At 37.2% G+C, this 6,000-nt stretch overlaps 1 pseudogene; it reads right to left on the bottom strand.

Annotated features, from left to right (window-relative positions):
- Window positions 1-391: 391 nt before the first annotated feature.
- LOC107548294 (testican-3-like) overlaps window positions 392-6,000 on the bottom strand; it is a 46,087-nt pseudogene continuing 40,478 nt past the window's right edge.

The following is a 6,000-nucleotide window of genomic DNA, read 5'->3' as shown; positions in this document are numbered from 1 at the left end:
AGGGTGAGTAAACAGATTAGAGTGCGTAGACCGATTTATCCATTTTGAGGTGGACTATTCCCTGAACTACACTACATATAATCTAAATGTTTTAAAGATATTCTGCAGTGGCTTTATGCAGAATATCTTTTGCTATTGTTTCCTAAATTTAGGTTGCTCCTCAAAAGGGAATTCTGAACTGCAATGAAAAATTAATTTAGATCACGGCCTTGTGTGTGTGTTCCAGGAAAATTAAATAGGTCTTCATTCAGCTAAAGCTGGAATAAACCTTGTTTTTATTTTTAAAGAGGCTAAAGGGTCAATGCTATATGTGTTGTGAGTCTTGATGTTGTTTTGGATTTGAAGCGGTTTGAGGCTGAACTTCTAATTTGGCTGATTATGTAAGAGAATTTCAATCTGAAGCCTCTGTCTCTGCGAGATTACGAGGAAAACTGATCTGGTAATCTTGAAAACATGAAACCAATGATCAGTCACCTATAAAAATAGATTGCATTTTGTTTTTTTAAGAACTGCTTGCAAATCTTTTGTGTGTTTGTGTACATTTAATACTGCTCTCTTTGCATTCAAATCTATTTGCATTCTGGATCCTTTGTGTTTGTGTGTGTGAGACTTCAATCCAAAGCCAGCAGTAGTGTGATTTTCCTATGACAGGAAGAGGAAAAGCTGTTGAATGAAAACACTTTCTGTTTATCCAGTTGGTTCCTTTAAGAGAGCTGTGGCCAGACACAAACTAATACACACTCACACAGCCTTACATTACACACATGCATAGTACGATTTAGTATGTATTCTTGTAGTTTCCAAGTCAATAATTTCTCTTTGCATCATATTTTAATTGAATTTTGCATATGTATTTTAATTCAGCAAGAGATTAAATTACACAACAGAACTACAGTGTAATCTTGATCCAGAGACACACATTAGTTGGCAGGCACATGCTTGTGTTTTAATGATTAAACAAGTGTTCAACCTCACAGATGCCCCGGTTTACTTGTGTGTGTGTTTGAGTCTCTGTGTGTACAGACGAGAAATTGTGGTATATAAAATATTAAAATTGCATTTATACATAATGCAGCACTAACCAGACCAGACACAGGATTTCTCTTTCTCCTTCTCTGAGACACACACACACACACACACACAGAGAGACAGAGAATTACTGTACAAAAACTCTGTTTTGGTCTGTGTAACTTTATTTGAGCAAATTATACTGTATGTATACTGTAAAAAACAAACCAAAATGTGTTATCTCTATAACAACAGCTGGACAACACTGATAAAGGTGGCTCCTTTGACCTCTGAAACAGATTATCAAACTCATTCGACCAAATAACTTTTTTTCCGCAGCACCACAATGTCCATAGAAGGAAATGTATATTTTCATATGCACATCATGAAAACAAATCTGACAGAAAATGCAGAAGCACTGAGAGGGACGAGGAGAATAAGTGACAGCAGCAGCATCTATCGTATGATTTGTCGTCTACAGTAACATATGCAAACTAACTAATCATTTTCACTTTCTCCTATAGACCAAAACAACAGAGAACGTGACGCAAAAACCGCTCTTTTTTTATTTAATCATATGGCAGTCAAGTTCTACATTCTAACACTAAATATCATCTCTCTTTATCCCCAGACCTCTTTTCCACCGCTCCTCCATGTTGCGTCAAAGGCACCTCATGCCCAAGGACTGCCAAAGTGTTTACAAGATAAGTGTGTGCAAGTGTGTGTGTGTGTGTGTTTAAGCCTCTGTAAATAGCATGACTCTGTTCTCTTCTAGCATCGACTGCAGTCACATCGATTTTATTGTGTGGTCACTCTAGTCCGGGTCTTAGTTTAACTGATAAAAAGTTAAATGAATAGAAAAATAATGTTACAAAATATTTCTATTTTAAATAAATGTCGTTCCTTTGCACTTCCTCTTCATCAAAGAGTCCTGAAAAATATGTAGCACATGTATCCTGTTTCCACAAAAATATTAAGACGCATAACTGTTTTCAACATTGATAATAATACAATTGTTAATTTAAGCAGCACTATGTAACTTTTGGCGCTCTAGCGGTTAATAAACAGAACTATACACATCCCGCGGAAGAACATTCCAACCGGAGCTACTTCTCTAAGTTTATGTCTATGGCGATTCACGCAGATATGTGTTACTCCGCAGCGGTGGCGACCCGACGAGGCTACAAGAGTCCAAATATAAGTACTTATTATAAGCGTACCGCAGTAATTCGGATTAAGACAAAAACGCGGTTTGGAAGATTACTTCATGATGTACTCGCTCATTATATACATTTAGCAAATTCTGAACACAGAAAAAGTTACATAGTGCTGCTTTAAGCACCAAATCAGAATATGACCCTGGACCACAAAAATTTCGGAATTTTTCGAAATTGAAATGTATACGTCGTCTGAAATCTGAATACATAAGCTTTCAATTGATGTATGGTTTGCTAGGATAGGACCATATTTGCCCGAGATACGACTATTTGAACATTTGGAATCTGAGGGTGCAAAAAAAAAATCTATTGCGAAAATCGCCTTTAAAATTGTCCAAATGAAATCCTTAGCAATGCATATTACAAATAAAAAATTAAGTTTGGATATTTACGGTAGGAAATGTACAAAATATCTTCATGGAACATGATCACACTAAATATCATCTCTCTTTATCCCCAGACCTCTTTTCCACCGCTCCTCCATGTTGCGTCAAAGGCACCTCATGCCCAAGGACTGCCAAAGTGTTTACAAGATAAGTGTGTGCAAGTGTGTGTGTGTGTGTGTTTAAGCCTCTGTAAATAGCATGACTCTGTTCTCTTCTAACATCGACTGCAGTCACATCGATTTTATTGTGTGGTCACTCTAGGCCGGGTCTTAAAATTATAATTAAACTATTATTTTAAATAGTAAGAATATTTCACAATATTACGGTTTTACTGGATGGTGAGCATAAGAGATTTCATTCATAAACATTATAAAAATCTTACTAACCCCAAACTTTTGAATGGTAGTATAGTACTAATGTCAAATGGTTTAATAATAATTTAACCAATAATTTGTTACAGTATATTTGGTAGCATATTTTCTTTTAAACTTTTATGGAATGTGCACACAAGACCCCTCCAGACTCATGCATCAAAACGTGTTCTCATACACAGTGTATTGTAGATTAATTTTAGGCATCATGCACTGTGTTGGCTCATTTTATTCAAAGGACATTTTCACGCAAGACACTTCCCCCTGTTGTGCCACATCTCACTGTTGTTGTTTTTTTCAGCATCTCACGCCTTGAACACCATTTATAAAATGTGTCATGTTAAAAACAGTGAGATGTGGCACAACTCTTTACTGGACAATAACTAACTGAAGTGATTTCACAAATATTTTCTATAGTCTGATGGTCAAAATACCTGCAGTACTTTAAATATACACTACTTGTATTGTAAATTCCAGATTGTATTTGTTTTTAATTGAGATCTATTTTGTATGAACTTTATAATTTATTAGCTAATTAACTAGTCGTTCCAGTTGGAAGGATTAAAATGCAAAATGTAAAATGTTCAGTTATCACATCAGCCTAGAAATCACTGAATCCCTACAGATTAAAAGCATTACTTATTTGACTTTTTTTCCAAAATATCTGAGGTGTGATGCATGCAAATGATGCACCCCCTCCCTCTTACCACAGTCAGCAGGGCCGTGGGTATGAGACCCAGCGATCTCATTTCCATAGCGGTCCACACACCAGCACTGACCACTGCTGCCATGACACTGGTGAGGCCTATAGAAGCCATCCTCATCACAGGAGGGGATGTACGGACCTACACACACACACACACACACACACACACATTAGCATCAGTCCTAATGTCAGGAAACATTACATCACAGGCAAGATTATACACAGCCACCGAGTGTGTCTCAAAGCCCCACTCCCACAGATAGGGAGATGATATATTCAATGTCAAAGAACATAACTGTCACCTCCAAGAGCTTGCTCTCTCTCTCTCTGTGTGTCTCTCACGCACATTCATTGAATTTCAACTTCACAGATTCTTTCTACAGAATCACCATAGTCAAGGTTTTTTTTTTTTTTAATCTTTCTCTCTTTTTTTTTGTCCTTTTATAATTCAGTGCCAGAAGCCATAGAGCCGTCACTGTGCGTTCCACTCAGGGGAGAAACAGCAGTTAAAAATATCCTTCTTTTGGAAGACTCCACAGCTGCAAGGTAAAACAGTAGCTGTTTTCATTTCTTGACTTCTAGCTGTTAGAATGAACACATTTCATTGCTGTTTTTCTTGAGTTTAAAGTTTTGGAATGAGTAAGATTTTTTTTTTTAATATGAAATGCTTTTATTCAGAAAGGATGCATTTAACTGATAAAAAGTTAAATGAATAGAAAAATAATGTTACAAAAGATTTCTATTTTAAATAAATGTCGTTCCTTTGCACTTCCTCTTCATCAAAGAGTCCTGAAAAATATGTAGCACATGTATCCTGTTTCCACAAAAATATTAAGAAGCATAACTGTTTTCAACATTGATAATAATACACTTGTTAATTTAAGCAGCACTATGTAACTTTTGGCGCTCTAGCGGTTAATAATTTTACTTTTTTCTTTTACTAGATAATGAATCAAAAGATCTGATGTAATGTAGGATGCACCCCTCTTACCACAGTCAGCAGGCCCGTGGGTATGAGACCCCTCAATCTCATTTCCATTGCGATCCACACACCAGCACTGACCTCTGCTTCTATGACACTGCTGAGGCCTATAGAAGCCATCCTCATCACAGGAGGGGATGTACGGACCTACACACACACACACACACACACACACACATTAGCATCAGTCCTAATGTCAGGAAACATTACATCACAGGCAAGATTATACACAGCCACCGAGTGTGTCTCAAAGCCCCACTCCCACAGATAGGGAGATGATATATTCAATGTCAAAGAACATAACTGTCACCTCCAAGAGCTTGCTCTCTCTCTCTCTGTGTGTCTCTCACGCACATTCATTGAATTTCAACTTCACAGATTCTTTCTACAGAATCACCATAGTCAAGGTTTTTTTTTTTTTTAATCTTTCTCTCTTTTTTTTTGTCCTTTTATAATTCAGTGCCAGAAGCCATAGAGCCGTCACTGTGCGTTCCACTCAGGGGAGAAACAGCAGTTAAAAATATCCTTCTTTTCATGTCCAATTTCCCCTCATCTCATTCCCCTGCTCAAATTAAACACGCGACCTTCAGAGAGAGGGAAAGAAACTCTTAGTGATTTCTAGCTTTAATAGAATTAATGTTGGCTTTCCTCTGTTTGACACCTTGGTTGTACTGTAGCTGTGTTTAGGTTGTGATGACATTGAGATGGTTATTAAATGCTAGTGCTTTTTAACGTGGTGTAAAATGCTGGGGAAAAATACTGGTTACATTGCAAGTCTGGTGTTTATAGCTGATGCCCACAAAGTATTACGATTTAGGATGTTTGAGTAACAACAGATCTTTTAGTTTATAATGTTACTGCATTTTGTGTGTCAATAAGGTATATTAGTTTGTGTAATCTAGTCAGGTGTAAATGACAATGATACAGTGTTTTGTATAGTGATGCAATGCATCATGTAATCACTATTTCAGCAGAATGTAATCACAATCAGTCAGTACTGCTAAGAGGATTGCCGGTGCCCCTCTGCCCAACCTCCAAGCTCTTCACACCTGCAGAGTGAGGAAAAGGGCTTTGGACCCCTCACACCGAGCCCACTCTCTTTTCCAACTGTTGCCTTCTGGTCGGCGCTACAGAGCACTGACCACCAGAACAGCCAGGCACAAGAACAGTTTTTTTCCTGCAGGCTATATTCAGCCTGAACAATTAAAACTTTCATAACAATACACTGTCCATTCTAACTGACACAGAATCCGAAATTTTAACATTTGTAAACAACATATCTGTCCATTCATTTAAAAAAAAATTCTATACTTCTACTTCTGTATTATTT

This window comes from Sinocyclocheilus grahami, unplaced genomic scaffold (assembly GCF_001515645.1).
Source record: "Sinocyclocheilus grahami isolate Dianchi unplaced genomic scaffold, SAMN03320097.WGS_v1.1 scaffold346.1, whole genome shotgun sequence".
Taxonomy (NCBI): Eukaryota; Metazoa; Chordata; class Actinopteri; order Cypriniformes; family Cyprinidae; genus Sinocyclocheilus; species Sinocyclocheilus grahami.
Note: the sequence above shows the minus strand (reverse complement) of the source record. Positions and strands in the feature narration are given on the sequence as shown.